This window comes from Carassius auratus, unplaced genomic scaffold (assembly GCF_003368295.1).
Source record: "Carassius auratus strain Wakin unplaced genomic scaffold, ASM336829v1 scaf_tig00214341, whole genome shotgun sequence".
NCBI lineage: Eukaryota > Metazoa > Chordata > Actinopteri > Cypriniformes > Cyprinidae > Carassius > Carassius auratus.
In genome coordinates, this window is record NW_020527624.1 from 29,306 (window position 1) to 49,073 (window position 19,768).

The 19,768-nt window shown below is 37.6% G+C and overlaps 1 long non-coding RNA gene across 1 annotated transcript; it reads right to left on the reverse strand.

The window, feature by feature from the left end:
• Positions 1 to 17,748: 17,748 nt before the first annotated feature.
• On the reverse strand, positions 17,749 to 19,365 carry LOC113091892 (uncharacterized). Its single transcript, XR_003287469.1, has 4 exons — positions 19,016 to 19,365; positions 18,702 to 18,866; positions 18,470 to 18,620; positions 17,749 to 18,117 (listed from the first exon to the last, which is right to left on the reverse strand). It is a non-coding gene; the product is annotated as an uncharacterized LOC113091892 (long non-coding RNA).
• Between the last annotated feature and the right edge of the window lie 403 nt (positions 19,366 to 19,768).

Genomic DNA, 19,768 nt, shown 5'->3' on the forward strand with positions numbered 1-19,768 from the left:
CCCATACTGGATGTTTTTCCCTTTTCACACCATTCTTTGTAAACACTAGAAATGGTTGTGCGTGAAAATTCCAGCAACTGAGCAGATTGTGAAATACTCATACCGGTCCGTCTGGCACCAACAACCATAAATCACCTTTCTTTCCCATTCTGACATTCAGTTTGGAGTTCAGGATATTCTCTTGACTAGGGCCACACCCTTAAATGCATTGAAGCAACTGCCATGTGATTGTGGATTACAGATTTGCTCCCACTACACCCGATGCAACAGAGAGCTGCGCTGGACAAGACTTCTGTGTGTGTGTGTGTGCAGGATACAGGAAAACAAAATGATTCATGGGACTCCACAAATTAGAAATATCTAAACATAAAATTTCTAAAACAATTAAATTGTTATTCATTTGTTGCTCAAAAGCAAAATGAATTAATATAAAATATACATGATAAACAGGTGTAAGCGTATGCAGAGCTTTTATTTAGGCTATAACAGGGATTGATGCGAGATACTGATCCAAAAGCACACCTTTTGTTAAAAAAGGTTAAATTTCTTCCTTTTAATATTCCTTTAATAAAGCGAGTTTGTCATTATGGTTGCTGTTTTCATTTCAAATAAATAAAACATTGAACCACAAACTAAGCATTTGTTTTAAAAGAGGGAAAATATCTTATTTATTTTGGTTACAATATCAATTTTATTCACTTTGTTCAAGAAAAGTAAAAAGCCTTTAAATGTCAATGAGAATTTGTACCATTGTACTATTTTATTGCTTGTGTTTTAATTAATGGGCTAACAATGAACCACAAACTGCTATAGTTTTAAAGAAAGGGGAAATCAAAAGTCTTTTAAAAACATTTTTGTGTTACAATTCGGATAAAATATATTCTACTTATTCATTTTATTTATAACAGTTCGGAGTGTAATATAAGAGTATTTGTCATCCCACTGTTTTAGCCTGTTTCGTTATTAATAATAAAAGGCTAATAATGAGCCACAAACTAAGCATTCGTTTGAAGTAAGAGGAAAATGTAGATTCATTATGCATATTTTTATTGTGTGTTAACAGATTTGTAAGATTCGGATGAACTGAGATGTATTTTAGAGATTATAATCAATCAATCACCTTTATTTATATAGTGCTTTAAACAAAATACATTGCGTCAAAGCACTGAACAACATTCATTTGGAAAACAGTGTCTCAATAATGCAAAATGATAGTTAAAGGCAGTTCATCATTGAATTCAGTTATGTCATCTCTGTTCAGTTGAAATAGTGTCTGTTTTTATTTGCAATCAAGTCAATGATATCGCTGTAGATGAAGTGACCCCAACTAAGCAAGCCAGAGGCGACAGCGGCAAGGAACCGAAACTCCATCGGTGACAGAATGGAGAAAAAAACCTTGGGAGAAACCAGGCTCAGTTGGGGGGTCAGTTCTCCTCTGACCAGATGAAAACCAGTAGTTCAATTCCAGGCTGCAGCAAAGTCAGATTGTGCAGAAGAATCATCTGTTTCCTATGGTCTTGTCCTGGTGGTCCTCTGAGACAAGGTCTTTACAGGGGATCTGTATCTGGGGCTCTAGTTGTCATGGTCTCCGCTGTCTTTCAGGGCAGTAGAGGTCCTTTCTAGGTGCTGATCCACCATCTGGTCTGGATACGTACTGGATCCGGGTGACTGCAGTGACCCTCTGATCTGGACACAGACTGGATCTCGTGGCCACGGTGACCTCGGAACAAGAGAGAAACAGACAAATATTAGCGTAGATGCCATTCTTCTAATGATGTAGAAAGTACGGTGTTATGTGAAGTGTTTCCGGTTTACCTAATTAATGCAGCCTAAAAATCCTTTAACGGATTTGGATATTATAAGCATATTAGTATGTTATGTGTATGCCAGGTTAAAGAGATGGGTCTTTAATCTAGATTTAAACTGCAAGAGTGTGTCTGCCTCCCGAACAATGTTAGGTAGGTTATTCCAGAGTTTAGGCGCCAAATAGGAAAAGGATCTGCCGCCCGCAGTTGATTTTGATATTCTAGGTATTATCAAATTGCCTGAGTTTTGAGAACGTAGCGGACGTAGAGGAGTATAATGTAAAAGGAGCTCATTCAAATACTGAGGTGCTAAACCATTCAGGGCTTTATAAGTAATAAGCAATATTTTAAAATCTATACGATGTTTGATAGGGAGCCAGTGCAGTGTGGACAGGACCGGGCTAATATGGTCATACTTCCTGGTTCTAGTAAGAACTCTTGCTGCTGCATTTTGCACTAGCTGTAGTTTGTTTACCAAGCGTGCAGAACAACCACCCAATAAAGCATTACAATAGTCTAACCATGAAGTCATAAATGCATGGATTAACATTTCTGCATTTGACATTGAGAGCATAGGCCGTAATTTAGATATATTTTTGAGATGGAAAAATGCAGTTTTACAAATGCTAGAAACGTGGCTTTCTAAGGAAAGATTGCGATCAAGTAGCACACCTAGGTTCCTAACTGATGACGAAGAATTGACAGAGCAACCATCAAGTCTTAGACAGTGTTCTAGGTTATTACAAGCAGAGTTTTTAGGCCCTATGATTAACACCTCTGTTTTTTCTGAATTTAGCAGTAAGAAATTACTCGTCATCCAATTTTTTATATCGACTATGTATTCCATTAGTTTTACAAATTGGTGTGTTTCACCAGGCTGCGAGGAAATATAGAGCTGCGTATCATCAGCATAACAGTGAAAGCTAACACAATGTTTCCTGATGATATCTCCCAAGGGAAACATATAAAGCGTGAAGAGTAGCGGCCCTAGTACTGAGCCTTGAGGTACTCCATACTGCACTTGTGATCGATATGATACATCTTCATTCACTGCTACGAACTGATGGCGGTCATATAAGTATGATTTAAACCATGCTAATGCACTTCCACTGATGCCAACAAAGTGTTCAAGTCTATGCAAAAGAATGTTGTGGTCAATTGTGTCAAACGCAGCACTAAGATCCAATAAAACTAATAGAGAGATACACCCACGATCAGATGATAAGAGCAGATCATTTGTAACTCTAAGGAGAGCAGTCTCAGTATTATGATACGGTCTAAATCCTGACTGGAAATCCTCACATATACCATTATTCTCTAAGAAGGAATAGAATTACAAATGCAGTGCTCTGCTGGCATTCCACCAAACCATATAACCATGCACACAGCAGCCACTTGCTTTAGTTAAGAATAACTGTTCTGTGAATATTGATGCTGTAATAACAAATATTTATTAGGAGCGTGTGCTGGGATTACATAAATTTAATGGAGAAAAAAGTAATGTACAATGGGTCATCATTCGCAAAACTACTGCCAGACCTGGAATAGTCTTAGGCTACAGTCTACAGTGTGTGTGTGTGTGTGTATATAAGGATTAAAAGCTAAATGTTTTCATGTTGATTCATTCTTGGTTTAAAAAAATCTTCAGGTTCCATATGCAGAGCGAAATCAGAACGGTCCAGCATATAGAAATAATTCGTATTAGCTCTGTTATTATTCTTGATTTTTCTGATAACTGATAACACTTTGCATTTTTTTATTATGTCTTTACTGTGTGACCAAAAATTTAGCAGTTCAGCTGTTTGATCGTGCCTTGTGCACATATTCATTGTAGACAGCAGCCATTCACACCAATGTGTCCCTGAGCAAGACACTTAACCCCTAGCTGCTCAGAGGGATGTGACCTCTGACATATATAGTAATTGTAAGTAATGTTGTGAGATTTGGCACACTGGTAGAGGGAAGTCCCAACATTAACCATAGCAAATTTTAAGTCTCTAACTCCAACTCTAGTGCCACCACTTGTCCAAAGTTCCAATGTTTCTATGCTAATAACTTTTGAACCGTAAGTCAGAAAATAACATTTGTTTTTTCCTCTGAATCCTTGGCTCATGCCAAGTCGAATGAACCCCACAATTCAAAAATTGCAAGGTTTAGTTTTTTCGCTATTTTAAATTTTTTGAAAAAAAATTCATTGGCTCATGCCAAGTCGAATGAACTTGGAATGGGCTTAGTTTTTTTTGCTATTTTCAATTGTATGAAAAATCGACTTTTTCAATCTCGTCCTAGACAGTTTGTCCGATTTTCTCAAAAATTGGCTCAGATCATCTTCAGACAATGCTAGCAAAAATTTATGGAATTCAAGTTGATTCGTCCAACCGTTCTTGAATGACACGTGAACACATTTGACAAAAGCACTCAAAAATGCACGTGAGGCTATATCTCGGCAACGGTTTGGCATATTGAGACTAAATTTGGTGTGTGTCCTAATAACCATGACCTGAGACTACCTGCAATGTTTTGACGGAGCGCCACCTAGTGATAATTCATATTTTTGCATTTAATTTCTGAATGGTTTGGCCATAAATCACACAACTGGTCTCTTTAGATTCCGTGTCATGTCGAGTCGAATGATATCCAATTTTCCTGTGTCTGCAATTTTGAATTATGTTTTAAAATGCTGTATTTTTTGAACGCATTATCGTTTCGTTACGAAAATAATTACAAAAATCTTCAGCTCCATGCCCTGAAGGTACTCAAAAAGTTATAATGAAACCTTCGACTAAATTAGACTATTGAAATCAAAATGGTCTCCCTATATTCTTTGGGCCATACAGAGAACATCAATACAAATTATGCCAAAATTGGCCATACTTCCTGTCCGCCATTTTGATTTATTGAAAACTTACTTTTTCAAACTCCTCCTAGACCGTTAGTCAGATTTTCACCAAATTTGACGTGAATCATCTTCAGACCCCACTGGCAAAAAGTTATGGATTTTGTGTCAATACACGGCACGGTTCTCATTTAGTGCATCAACGAATTTGCTGGACGGATACCAAAATGAATTTGAGGCTGTATCTCAGCAAGGCTTTACATATTTGCATCAAACTTTGGATGTGTCATTGTCACCTCACACTGACCATGCCACATCAATTTTGTAACAGCGCCACCTATTGGTCAAGAGTAATAAACCGATCATTAACTATTAATTTTTACACTTATAAAAATGCTAATAATCTTTTATTGAATTATCCTATTGCAATAAAACTGGTCTCAAAATATTCCCTGGCTTATGCCGACAACAAAGATATCAAATATGCCAGAGTAAGCTGGAACTTCCTGTCCGCCATTTTGATTTATATTGAAAATATACTTTTTTTAACTCCTCATCAACTGATCAAGCAATCCTTTAGTCAGATGATCTTCAGACAGTTCTGACAAAATGTATGGATTTTGTGTCGATAGACAAAATGGTTTTCACATACCACAGCCACGAATTTGAGGCATGATGCCAAAATGATACTTGAGGCTGTATCTCTGCAATGCTTTGGCATATTGATACCAAACTTTGTGTGTGTCATTGACAAGTCACACAGAGTACACAAAATTGATTTGATAACAGCGACACCTATTGGTGAAACTTGATAAGCCACTTAATCATGCTTTTAGAGATTGTATTTATGGTTTTTTAGCCATTTCAATTACAATAATCCTGAGAAAAACAAGAAAATCCCGCTCACTATCAACTTGCAAAACAATAAAAAATACTTTAATGTCAACGTTTCGATCGTTTGATCTTCATCAGGACTATATCAGTCTTTTTGACTAAGCATCTATCTATAACCTACAGGTGTGCGACGCTGATTGATCAATTACAATAATCCTAAAATTGCTGTTATCGCTTATTAATGCATTCGGTATGGTGCTTCATGCCATGCTTAGCTCCTCAATTTGCCGGTGGAGTGCTTGGCCCTGAAATTGCTGCTTGCAGCTATATTTGTTATTACTATTTGTACTTACAATGCACAAACCAGAAGCAATAATATATATGCAGAGAGGGATTTGCCTTTCTATAAAAATATAAATGTTATTTCAATTTTCGTTTTTGTGTTTCAGAGGACAGTGTTAAGACATTTCTTCGTTCCAGACCAATCTGAAAGAAGAATTTATGCAAATGCGTATAAAATGCTTTAAAAAAATTAACAGAGATGTCTTGAGGGTATTTAATAGGTCAGGCCCCACAAAAGATTTTTCTAGTTACTAGTTGTTCATTTGTCATTATTCTACTAATCTACAATTCATAATGAGTCTGAATATATTCTGCGCTCAAGCACATGCATTAAGTTTGCCGCAAAGCACAAGCAGAAGTAGCTTAATAATTGTGAAAAAGGAGACCTTTTAATTATTTATTAATAAACAAATGTTTTCTTGTCGGCTTCAAGATGAAATTCCCAGTGCTGTCTCTCTCCACATGGACGCATCTTTATAGAGAAATGCAACCTTCACAGATTACATTAGGCTTTCGTTTTGAATTGATTCGTTCATAAGACATTTCAAGCTTTCTGTAGATATATTTCTCATGTATGTGAGACACCCCAATTTTCATTTAATTATCAGGAAAAATTTCAAGTGATCGAGAGGGCACCTCCCTGTCATGCATGTGCATTAATAATTTTCTCACACACACTTGAATATGAATAATTATTCACATTTTGAATATGAATTACAAAGTAAATAATATTTTATATGCAATAATCCAACATTAATAAATAATAATAATAAATAAGTAGACAAATAAGAATAATTGCTGTGCCTCGTACACAGCAAGGAATATGATACAAACCCTCATTTAAAATCACTTAAGTTGTCAATTAATGAAGATATTTTAAAATTTTGTTCATTTTGCTGATTATAATAAGAGAACTTGAGTTTAAATGTGAGGACATTTATTAATCAGTCCATTCTTTAGAGTTTCAAGGATTTAGTTAAATTGTGCAGGTTTAATTTATTCGTTTCTTGTTTTAATTAGGCCAAAATAATGGGAGCGGTAATACAGTGCCTCACGTTTGACTAAAATAAAGGAAATAATTTATAAAACACACAACAATTTCTTAAACAGTGTACAGACAAATATCTTTTTCCCAAAAAATTAAAATATAGGCAGCTAACTAAAATAGACTACCACTTTTAATGCTCTGATTCCACAATTTATTTAGAATAATATTCATATTTTATAAATAATACTGCACACCTAGTAAATGTGTAAAATCTAAAATATGGTGTAATTCTGTGTACCTTAGAAATAATATAATCACATGCTCATTGGCTTAACATTTATCCTCCTTTAATTCATTCTAAGAAACACAGAGAAATTCATAAGTAATAAAATTTCATCTGTGAATATTACATATTTTTAACAACAGTGTTTTTAGTTAATTTTTCTCGACCACAGCCGAACACATCACTGACGTCTATCCTGCTCCTGCTCCACTCCATGCTCACTGATATCAGAAACACTGCTCCATGTCTGAAGTATTTCAGTATGTTTGAAATAGCAAAGTCAACTTTATTTATATAGCGCTTCAAACAAACTACATTGCATCAAAGCAACTGAACAACATTAATTTGGAAAACAGTGTCTCAATAATGCAAAATGATAGTTAAAAGCAGTTCATCATTGAATTCAGTGATGTCATCTCTGTTCAGTTAAATAGTGTGTGTGCATCTATTTGCAATCAAGTCAATGATATCGCTGTAGATGAAGTGACCCCAACTAAGCAAGCCAGAGGCGACAGCGGCAAGGAACCGAAACTCCATCGATGACAGAATGGAGAAAAAAACCTTGGGAGAAACCAGGCTCAGTTGGGCCAGTTCTCCTCTGACCAGACGAAACCAGTAGTTCAATTCCAGGCTGCAGCAAAGTCAGATTGTGCAGAAGAATCATCTGTTTCCTGTGGTCTTGTCCTGGTGGTCCTCTGAGACAAGGTCTTTACAGGGGATCTGTATCTGGGGCTCTAGTTGTCCTGGTCTCCGCTGTCTTTCAGGGCAGTAGAGGTCCTTTCTAGGTGCTGATCCACCATCATAACATATACTAAAGGCAGGGTAGGTAAAAAAATTTATAAAAAACTTTTTTTCCAAATTTGTTTAAACTTTATTTATATATCAATACATAATTAAAATGTAAGTACTCTGAAAAAGAAAGTATAAAAATCGAGTGTCCGTAGACCTCTCACGACTGTTTTAAAGACAGCTCATTATTTCCATTCACTCCACCCCCTCCCTTCTGGGCTCCTTCCAAAGCCACGCCCCCAAAACACATGAACGCGTGACTCCGACCACAGAGCTGGAAGACGCATTATTTACCTGAGAGGAGCGGAGAGGAAGGAGCACAGTGCGTGTAGTGACATCATGTCAGAATCACATGTAATAAAAATAACTTTATAATTATGAAGATAAACAAACAAGATGTATTTTAGTAATCACTATCAAGTTAGCATATTGATATTGGTAAAGTTTAAAATATATATTTTTTTGATTCGCTAACGAGCTAGTTAACTAAAAGGCAAAGCTAAAAACAGGTTGCATGATACAAGCTTTTCCATTACCATCATTTACACTGTGATGAAGATGAATTTCATGTAAGTTTCATAACATATACGTTGTTCTGCATGTAAGAGTTTCCATGATGAAAGCATTGTTGACTCTGATGAGGACTACACTCCAGAGACAAGTACCGCATCGTCAGCTCGAGGACAGGTCAGGGGTTGAGGGCGAAGCAGAGGAGGTCTTGCAACTAGGGTCCGAGGAAGTAGAGGCCGAAGTGGTCGAAGTGCAGGGCAAGGAGCACTTCTTGGACAAGAGGACCTGCGTCGAGTTTTGGATCTTCAAGCTCAAACAAGGGCATGTGAACAGGTATATATGATCTGGAGTGTAATGTGCACACAAGTCATCTCAGAGAACATGAAGCTATATAAAAATAAAATAAAAAATTGAATCATGTTGACAATTGTTCTGTGTAATCACACCTATATTTACATTTTTTATATAAGTTGTAATTATATATTCAATTGCATTTACATTTACAATTGCAGGCCAGAATTCGAGGACTGGGCCTCCACCAGGCCCTCTTGTGTAAGGGCAACCCCCTTGGTGTGTCTGCCAGCGGTGCAGAGGAATGGCCACATTTGTAGAACAAAAGATGAAAGCATTTCCTTTGTTTGTTTGTTAGTTAGGAGTTTGTCTCTGTTTTGATGTTTTTAAAGGATTTTATAACATTTTATTATCTTATTGAACACGGCAGTCAGTATTTCATGCATTGTTTGACAAACATATGTGGATTGTGGATGTTCCTGAAATTGGAAGATTATATCCCCTAGGGCTAACAGGCCTGAGCCTGAGCCTTCTGCAGCCTCTTGTAGCTAACCGTCCTGGATGTGAGTCTGCTTCAGCCTCTTGCAGCTAACCAGGCTGGAGTATCTGAGTATTCCAAACTGAGGATTTATGGATAAACTTCGGAGGGCCCTTCGTGCACGGAGACTGGTCTGTGAAGTCCGTGGCCTTCGAAGTTCTTCGGTGGATCTTCAGATCTGTGTCTGGTGAATGTGGAATCGAACAGGAGCTGCTTTTCCTCAGAATATTCCATGGAACTGCTCATGCTCGGGAACTGAAGAAGCACAACCGACAGCAGGTGCGGCGGGAGCGTGTTTGTCCCACCGCTGTCTACTTCTCCCCCAGTCTACTATACAGCTCTGCTTTGCAGTCAACAGATTTCAACTGAAAACTGAGTAAAGCCTGTGCTGACGCTTGGGCCTGTTACATCGCACCGAGCCTGTGCTGCCGCTTGGGCCTGCTGCATCGCACAGAGTCTGTGCTGCTGCTGGAGTCTGCAGCGCTATTTTGGGCCTTGGATAAACTGAGATCTGTACGGTATGGAAACTGCCACTAAGGTCAGCATGTATCCGTCTATTTTTCCCCTTTTGCTCTTTTTGGCTGTACTATGTCCATGTGAGGTAGAAGTCAAACATGGATATCAAAGTTGTCCTTATGTTTTTTCTGCTTCTAAAGTCACTGACTGGGATCACTCTTTTTTTAATGAATTGATTTTTAATAGGAGTCCTGCAAACTATCTTTTACTGGTTACAGAAAATATTCTGACTGTGCACTCTTGTGTCTTGTATGAACCATACAACTGGTTACTGACTTTTTACAGTAGGTCCTCTATCTGGACGAAGCACAAGAAAATCAATTGTATGCCTGTACACAATTCTGTAAAGAAAAAGTGTGTTATTTTATTGCTGCTTTTACTGTCAGGGAATGTTGAATCCAACCCTGGTCCAGAACCTTCATGTTTGAGTACTCCTGATGATTTTAAAGCTAAGTGTGGCTTTGGAATTGCTCATCTAAATGTCAGAAGTCTTCTCCCTAAATTAGATTTGATAAAAATCTGGGTTGACAGATTGAACACTGATATTCTGGTTTTGTCTGAAACATGGCTGACAAAATCAATTACAGATAATGACATTGCTATCAGGGGTTACAATGTTTTTCGCTGTGACCGTCCCAGAAAAGGCGGTGGTGTTGCTCTTTACGTAAGGAACAGATTTTTGGTAACTGTTCTGTCATCGTTGTCTATTAGTAAAAAGCTTGAATGTCTTGCTTTGTAAGTAGAACTTTATGAGGGCCATTCTATCACAGTTGTAGGCTGTTACAGACCTCCTTCAGCAACAAATGATGCTTTGTCCTTATTGACTGAACAGCTAGCAATGTTAAATTTTAATGAGATTCTTCTTGTCTGGGATTTTAATCTGGATTGGCTTACGTCTGTTTCTGATCATTTCAAAGTAATTTGTGATTCTTTTAATCTTACACAGCTGATCAGTGATCCAACACGGCCAAATCTTAAACAGCCAAAAAAATCCTCCATCCTTGATCTAATTTTTACAAATGTTCCATATAAATATACTGCTGTGGGAATATTTGCCAATGATTTAAGTGACCATTGTGTTGTCACCACTGTCAGACAAACAAAACTTATTAAAAGAAGACCTCAAATTGTGTTTAAACGGGATTTTAAACATTTCTGTGAACAAGCTTTTTATCATGACTTGTGGATCTCTGACTGGAAAAAGATTTTTCTTATTAATGATGTAGAACTAGCTTGGAAATTTTTTTATGATGCCTTGTCTGAAATTATCAACAAACACGAACCGTTTCGCAAATTTAGAGTGAAGGGTCGCAACAATCCCTGGTTCTCTTGTGAGCTGTCTGAACTTTTGAAGGAAAGAGATCATGCTTGGGCTAAGGCCAGAAAAACAAAGTCTCAAGTTGACTGGCTGAGTTTTAGACAACTCAGAAATCATTGTACTTCCCTTATTAAAAAGAGCAAATCTGAATATTACTTGTCTAAAACCACAAGTAATCTTAATGATCCCAAAAATTTTTGGAAAGTTATTAAATCATCCTACGGAAACAGACCAATGAACTCCCAACATGCATTATGGAAAATTCACTTATTCTCACAGATAAATCTGAAATACTAAATTGTTTTAACAAACATTTTGTTTCATCAGGTTGTCTATATGAGACATTGAATCCAACTACCAACATTTTTGAAAAAAAGGGGATTTCATCGCCCCCTCTATTAGCTTCCTCAATAGGCTCGTTTGTTTTCAGACCGGTGACTGAGGCAGAGGTCTACAGAGCTCTTAAAGAGCTGGAAACAGACAAATCTGCAGGTCCAGACAATCTTGATCCTTTTTTTCTTAAAATGGCAAAAGATTTTATAACTGAACCTTTGACATATCTTTTTAACTTAAGCCTTTTAAACAATGTCATCCCTATGGTCTGGAAGTCTGCTTTTGTACTTCCCTTGTTGAAAGGAGGGGACTCGGCCAATCTTAATAACTATAGGCCGATATCAAAGTTATGTATCCTGGCAAAGGTCTTTGAGAAAATTGTTGCAGAAAAGCTTAGAAAATTTATTGAGGCTCATGAAATTTTATCAAACAATCAATCTGGTTTTCGAAAATTACACAGTACAATAACTGCTGCGTTTAAAGTAGTTAATGAAATCATTGATGCTCTTGATTGTAAAAAGTTCTGTACAGTGTTGTTTATTGACTTGTCAAAGGCCTTTGACACCGTCGATCATGTCACCCTGTTAAATCGGCTTCATAAAATTGGTCTGTCTGACAATGCTATTGGCTGGTTTTCTAACTATTTATCAGGTAGAACTCAGTGTGTACACCTAGTTGGCATGTCTTCCTCCTTTCTTTCAATAAATAAAGGAGTACCCCAGGGTTCTGTTTTGGGGCCATTGCTGTTTTCTATTTATGTGAATGATCTTGGTAAAAAGATGTCAAATGCTTTTTTTCACTTTTATGCTGATGACACAGTTATCTGTTGTTCGTCTCCTTCAATTGAACAAGCCTTTGATTTCTTACAGTCTGCGTTTGATGCTGTTCAGTCTCATCTAAATCAGCTGAGACTAGTGTTAAATGCGGACAAATCTAAAGCTATGGTTTTCTCAAACAGAAAACAGCTACCCTCTCAGCTTCCTAAAATAAAAACAGCTGATGGAAAAGAAATCCAAATGGTCTCTTCTTATAAGTATTTAGGCTTTGTTATTGATGAAAATTTGTCCTTTAAACAGCATATTGAGCATCTTGTATGTAAACTGAAGCTAAAGCTCAGTTTTCTTTTCAGAAATAAATCATGTTTCTCTGTTTATACAAGGAAACGTTTGATTTCTGCAACTTTTTTACCTTTATTGGATTACGGAGATCTCCTTTTTATGAATGCATCGGACCATCTTTTAAATAAGCTGGATACTGTTTATCATTGTGCTTTACGTTTTATGACTGGCTGTGGAAATCGTGTTCACCATTGTACACTGTATGCTGCAGCTGAGTTTCCGTCCCTGTATGTTCGCAGGTGGTCTCATTTGTTGACTTTCATTTATAAATGTATTCTTGGGCTCCTTCCATCTTACCTCTGCAAATACATGCGAAAAAACCAACAACAGTATGCTCTGCGTTCTCAGAGGAACATACTGATGGTGGTTCCCAGAGTGAGAACAGAGTTGGGTAAGGCAGCATTTCAGTACACTGCATCCCGTGCATGGAATGAACTGCAAAAGGACCTAAATCTTTCTGAACTTGTGACATTGGGAGAATTTAAATCTATTCTAAAGAAGCGTGAACTTGGAAAATGTTTCCAAACTTGTTTCTAAACTTGTACACATTGACTAAATATCATTTGTTTTTTTGATGTCATGTATGTTTTTAAATTGTATGTAAATGCTGTTGTCTTGGCCAGGTCACTCTTGAAAAAAAGATTTTTAATCTCAATGAGTTTTTTATCTGGTTAAATAAAGGTTAAATAAAATAAATAAATAAAATTTCTGTGGACAACATCCTGATGATTGTATTTCCATACTGCCACACATGGAAGCCTACATTTGGAGAGGCATGCCCACATGCCTCTCACGAAGATTGCGCCAACCAACGATCCGGATGCGTTCCTGTACTTGTTCGAGAGGACGGCCGAGGCATGTGGGTGGCCATCGGACAGCTGGCCGGTCCGGCTGATCCCGCTGCTGTCAGGAGAGGCCCAGAAGGCGGCCCAACAACTGCCTGTCCCGAACCTCCTGGTGTATGCCTACCTAAAAAGAGCTATTCTCCAAAGGGTCGGCCTCAGCCCCGAGCAGCATAGTCAGCGCTGTGGCATCGTCGCTGGATCTGGCCATCCAACTGGCGGAGGACCAGCTGGCGGTGTGTTCCGGGGTCGGCGAACCCCTTCCAGTTATCTCTCTCTCCCGCACGTCTGCTGCTTTCTCCCACGAGTCCTCAGCTCTCTCAGTCTCTACCGGTTTGCGGGCGGCTTAAATGCCGATTCCCCACACCAATCACTGCAACGAGAAGCAGGTGTTACTTGTTTCTCACTTGAGCCACTTACCACCACTCGTCTCCTCACTCTCTCTTCCATCGCAGACCTCGCTGAACCACGCCTCCGCCGCCACAATTTGAAACTATAATTAAGATATACCTTTGTAGTCATAACTTAAAGTGATTTTTCAACAGTTTTTACTATAATCACAGGCTTTCGGAAATCAACTCTGTATTCTTGACTAGCAGTGTTGGTAGCTTAGTTGGGTGGGGTATATGAGATATGAGACTCTTTGAAGACATCAGTTAACCATACCACATGAGGGATATTTGTGAACAGATTCCATTGAAATTAGAGGACTTGTCTTTGGATACAATTGGCTATCACCAATATTGCTATAAAAGCTTTACAGGGAAAATAAATCGTTTACAAGAGTCAAAGGCTTCTACATCTGGTGAATAATTATTATTGAAAAGGGACTCTCTGCGCCATGTCAAATCACGGTCAGTTCAATCGGAAGGAGCTCCAAGGTGTTACTTCTTGTTTCCCAATCAGTGCATTTTCTTTGACAGAGCAAAATCCAAGTTCAAGGGCAAGACTGAAGAGCTTACAAAGTTTCAGAGTTGGAAACACAAGGAACCAGGCTGGAAAGTTATTGAACCTAGGGCACAGGAATTAAAGAAAGAGTCTCTGTATCGCAAGGTGCAGGGCAAGGACCTTTTTGCAATGGAAGCTAAGTATTATCCATCATGCAGAAACAACTTCAACACAGAGTACCAAACCCATGAGCGTGGAAGGGAGCGAGTAGAAAAGGCAGCAGACAACACTGACAGCCTGCAGGCCCAGAAGATAGCAGCACATAACAAGTCATATTGTGTTATAAAGGATTCCATTCTTAGGAATGTGATTGAATGCAAATTGACAAGACGGTTACAGGAAGACAAAGATATCTCTCATGAACTCACATTCTCCAAGGTGCAACAACATGAGTGTATTAAGTTGAACCTCATATACAGCTCTGCATTACTGTAGATGAAGCAGTTGGATGTGCATACAAACTTGGAACAGCTGACCAACTTCAAGAAGCAGCACACACCCTCAATTCTCACATTATATAAAGGCATTCAAAAAGTCAAAGGAGCTACCATGGCCCCCGACAGCACAGGAGCTAGATGCTGTGAAGATGGATGTGCTTCTTCTAGAGCATCTTGTACAATTTCCGAGCTCATTGGTGACTGGTACATTTAATGGCGAAAAGTGCGAGAAGACCCAGAGGCTAGTCTATTCGATTACACAAGAAGTGTGTCGAGCAGCAACTAACAGCAAGTGCAAACTCCCAAAGCACATCCTCCTTTGCGCTACACTTCGAAACCTCTATCGAAGCAAAAAAAAATTGTCTTTCTGTCATTGCTGTCTCACGTTTCATACTGAAGTCATATGTTTCTGAGTGTCCTAGATGTGAAAGGATGGTTGTGAGCTAGAAAGACAGAAAATTGCTTTAGTAAATATCAAAATCAAATGCCTGTATCAAAAAGAGTTCAGCATTGACATTGACCTCGACCTCGAAAGCAGTAAATTAACCTATAACTCAACTATTTGCTTCGATAGAGGTGTCAATGGTAGCTTCTTTTGACTCTTTGGAGGGTGGAGGGTGAGTGCTGCTTCTTGAAGTTGGTCAGCTGTTCCAAGTTTGTATGAAAAAAAATAGGAAAAGGATCTGCCACCCACAGTTGATTTTGATATTCTAGGTATTATCAAATTGCCTGAGTTTTGAGAACGTAGCGGATGTAGAGGATTATAATGTAAAAGGAGCTCATTCAAATACTGAGGTTCTAAACCATTCAGGGCTTTAGAAGTAATAAGCAATATTTTAAAATCTATACGATGTTTGATAGGGAGCCAGTGCAGTGATGACATAAGTGCTTTCACAACACGCTTCCTCAGACGATAAGATGCATCCCTGCGCGTTCTTTTCTCATCGACTATAACCGGGCAATCATTTCTAGGGTTTACAAAGAATGGTGTGAAAAAGGAAAACATCCAGTATGTGGCAGTCCTGTGGGCGAAAATGCCTTGTTGATGCTACAGGTCAGAGGAAAATGGACCAACTGATTCAAGCTGATAGAAGAGCAACTTTGACTAAAATATCCACTCATTACAACCGAGGTATGCAGCAAAGCATTTGTGAAGCCACAACATGCACAACCTTGAGGTGGATGAGCTACAACAGCAGAAAACCCCACCACTCATCTCCACTACAAATAGGAAAAAGAGGATACAATTTGCATGAGCTCACCAAAATTGGACAGTTGAAGACTGGAAAAATGTTGCCTGGTCTGATGAGTGTCGATTTCTGTTGAGACATTCAGATGGTAGAGTCAGAATTTGGCGTAAACAGAATGAGAACATGGATCCATCATGCCATGTTGGGGGTGGTGGTGTAATAGTGTGGGGGATGTTTTCTTGGCACACTTTAGGTCCCTTAGTGCTAATTGGGCATCGTTTAAATGCCACAACCTACCTGAGCATTGTTTCTGACCTTGTCCATCCCTTAATGACCACCATGTACCCATCCTCCGATGGCTACTTACAGCAGGATAATGCACCATGTTACAAAGCTCAAATCATTTCAAATTGGTTTCTTGAACATGACAATGAGTTGACTGTACTAAAATGGCCCCCACAGTCACCAGATCTCAACCCAATCTTTGGTATGTGGTGGAACGGGAGCTTTGTGCCCTGGATGTTCATCCCTCAAATATCCATCAACTGCAAGATGCTATCCTATCAATATGGGCCAACATCTCTAAAGAATGCTTTCAGCACCTTGTTGAATCAATGCCACGTATAATTAAGGCAGTTCTGAACGCGGAGGGGGTCAAACACAGTGTTGATATCGTGTTCCTAATAATCCTTTAGGTGAGTGTATTTTCCCTGTAAAGCTTTTATAGCAGTATTGGTGATAGCCAATTGTATCCAAAGACAAGTTCTCAAATTTCAATGGAACCTGTTCACAAATATCCCTCATGTGGTATGGTGAACTGACGTCTTTACAGAGTCTCATATCTCATATACTGTGTAGATATGATTCGCTTGCCCACCTGCATGTGTTGAGTGTTGTAAAATTACCATACTCAGAAAGAGTTGAGACATGTAAAATACGTGTTAGGGAACGAATCCTCTTTGGAGGCACTTCAGCTGTGTTACAATGTTTAATTTTCCCCTTGGTAAGTATGTATGAAGTATTGAGCCTGAAAAAAACTTTAGCTAGTAGATACAAACTAAGCTACCACCACTGCTAGTCAAGAATACTGATTCGATTTCCGAAAGCCTGTGATAATAGTGAAAACTGTTGAAAAATCACTTTTAAATGGTCAAGATGTTATAAAAATGACAAATAACAATTTCTGGGGTCCGAATTGTATTGAAAAATGTGTCCATTTGTCTCTGTGAGTTGTTTACATCAAAAGTTATGCCACTTTAAATCATGTTTAGATTTTTCGGGTTTGGTGCAAAGGGTTAAAAATTAAGCATTTTGGAGATTATTTCAGCTTGGTACCCAATTTAATCTTATAATAGACACTTGAATGATAAAGAAATAATGTGCAGTGGAAAAAAAATCACCCTATTCGCTTGAGAAAACGAAAAAAATAGTTGATTCTCTACACATTCTTTGGCCATTTTTTGCTATTTTTGTCCAGAAATAAGGTCAATATGTTGTCAAATGTAAAAAATAACCATTTCATTAAATTCCTGGGGTCAGAATTGTATGGGAAAATGTGTTCATTTGTCTCTGTATGTTGTTTACTTCTAATGTTATGCCACTTTCTATTTCACTTTTAGATTTTTCGGGTTCCGGTCAGGTGCAGCAAAGGGTTAAAAAGAACCCTTTGGGACATTATTTCAGCTTGACACCTGGCAGATTATGAAAATATACACTTTTATGGATTTTAAAAAATCAGGTGGCATAAAAATAGCCGGGGGGGTGGGGGGGTTTGGTGCCCGTAGACCCCTATTTCCATCTAGACTATAGTTTCTGTGTTTTACATTCTACAATATAAAAAAAAAAAATTTGTTTGGTATATTTTTTCTTCGTTAATTTTTAAATAAAAACATTTACTGAAAATGATAAATTAATTCTTTACACTTGCAATAGAAACCACATTTGATTACAAAACTAAATTGATGTATTATTTCTGCAATAACAACAACCAAATGTAGAATGTCACTTTTTTATTTCTGTATTACTAAAGCTAGAAACTATAATCACAAATATAAAAAACATTAGCACAATCAACAATAACACATATAAGACATTGTGTTTCCAGAGGTATCTTGACTGGTAGATGGGTCAGACTTGGGACGTAGCATCACATCAGCTATGGTCCTGTGGAGATTATTCATTGTTTCGGCAGCGATTGACCTATACAAAGAATATAATAATTATCTCTCTGACATGATTACCACATTTCAAAAACAAAGACATTACTGTTAAATATTATAACGTTATATATATAATCTATTATGGGAGAACAGTTTTATTTGATTGTGTGTTTATCTTGGCCATAAATTATCGTTATTATACACCTTTTTTTTACTTAGTTTGCCAAAATCATATTTACTACTACATTTGTCTTGGATGATAAAGTCACCCACGTGATATTTGGATTGTATCATGACTTTTATATAACCACTTTAGATTATAATAACAGTTTATGAGTTTGATATGTTACAGTTAAAATTGTGTAATATGTATTGTTGAAATTTAAATTCACATAGAATTTTTTTTTCAATAAATCCATTATTAGCTGATATCCGTCGAAGGAGGATGGCACGCTGTAGGTCAGAGATGTAGCTGTAGTCCTTCTCCACCTTCATTGAGTATAACCTCCACTTCCTGGACTTTTTGTTTACACCTTGCCATACCTGACAATATAGAGAAGTGTATCAGCTTAGTGAAAACTGTACAATGTAACATTTATTTTATAAAAATAATTCAAAACTTACTGAATTGTGCCATCAGCTTTTCTCCTGGCTGGTCTATTGAGATGATGGTTGTAATCGAGGCCAGCCAGCATGGTACGAGCAGCATAAACTGGTGGGGAAAAGCTGAAGCGCTTGCTGGCATACATCAGTATGTGGTTGTGAAATTACTCCAAATCTGCAGTTGACCTGAGTGCACATTAGATCAAAATACATACAATATATTGTTTTTATAATAATCTTGTTCATGTAATATCGACGTCAATTATAGTAAAATGTCTTTCACATAATTGATTTGACCATTTTCAATATAGAGCTATATAAAGTTGCTTATGTACCTGAAATTCAGATACTTGGGGTCGACCTTCAGCCAGCGTTCATCGAGAATAATTTCAGCCAGCCTCTCATGTGCCACTGAACCACTCTCAGTCAATTCTTTATCTCTGTCGTCCAGCAAGGGGCCATGTTTACACTCACCAAGAGCCCACGTGTGTTCTCCTGTGACATGGTGCAGGACTCCCACCAACATGTCCTGTGGTAAAACATTTACAAACTGATTTCAAATTCTAATTGCATAAACAAGTCACAACAAGATTTTACACAAACAGCATAAAAACTTGTCATTTTTAGATTTAAAAAGTGATGGACTAAAGCATTATATATGTAACTGAATGCCAAAAGTAATAACAAATACACATAATATGTCACAACATTTGTACAATAAATACCCACTATATCAGTTATTTCATTTTTAAACCTATAATAGGTTTATAGGTTTAAAAATGAAATAACTGATATAGTGGGTATTTATTGTACAAATGTTGTGTGATTATATAAGTTAGTTTAGTTTATGAAAAGAGATGCTGCAATTTCTTCTCTTTCTAAATATATCAAAGAAGAAAATACTCACAATAAACTCTTATTATTAGATGACTTCTCCACCATCCCCATATCCATAAATTTATAGAAAAGTGAAATCTCGGAGGACTTCCGGTTATGGCTATGTGCTGACGAGAGGCACGAGTTGGTTCCGTTGTTTTTTTGTTCTAAGTTTTCTTGAATTTTAAAATAAAATTCAAAAAACTTAAATT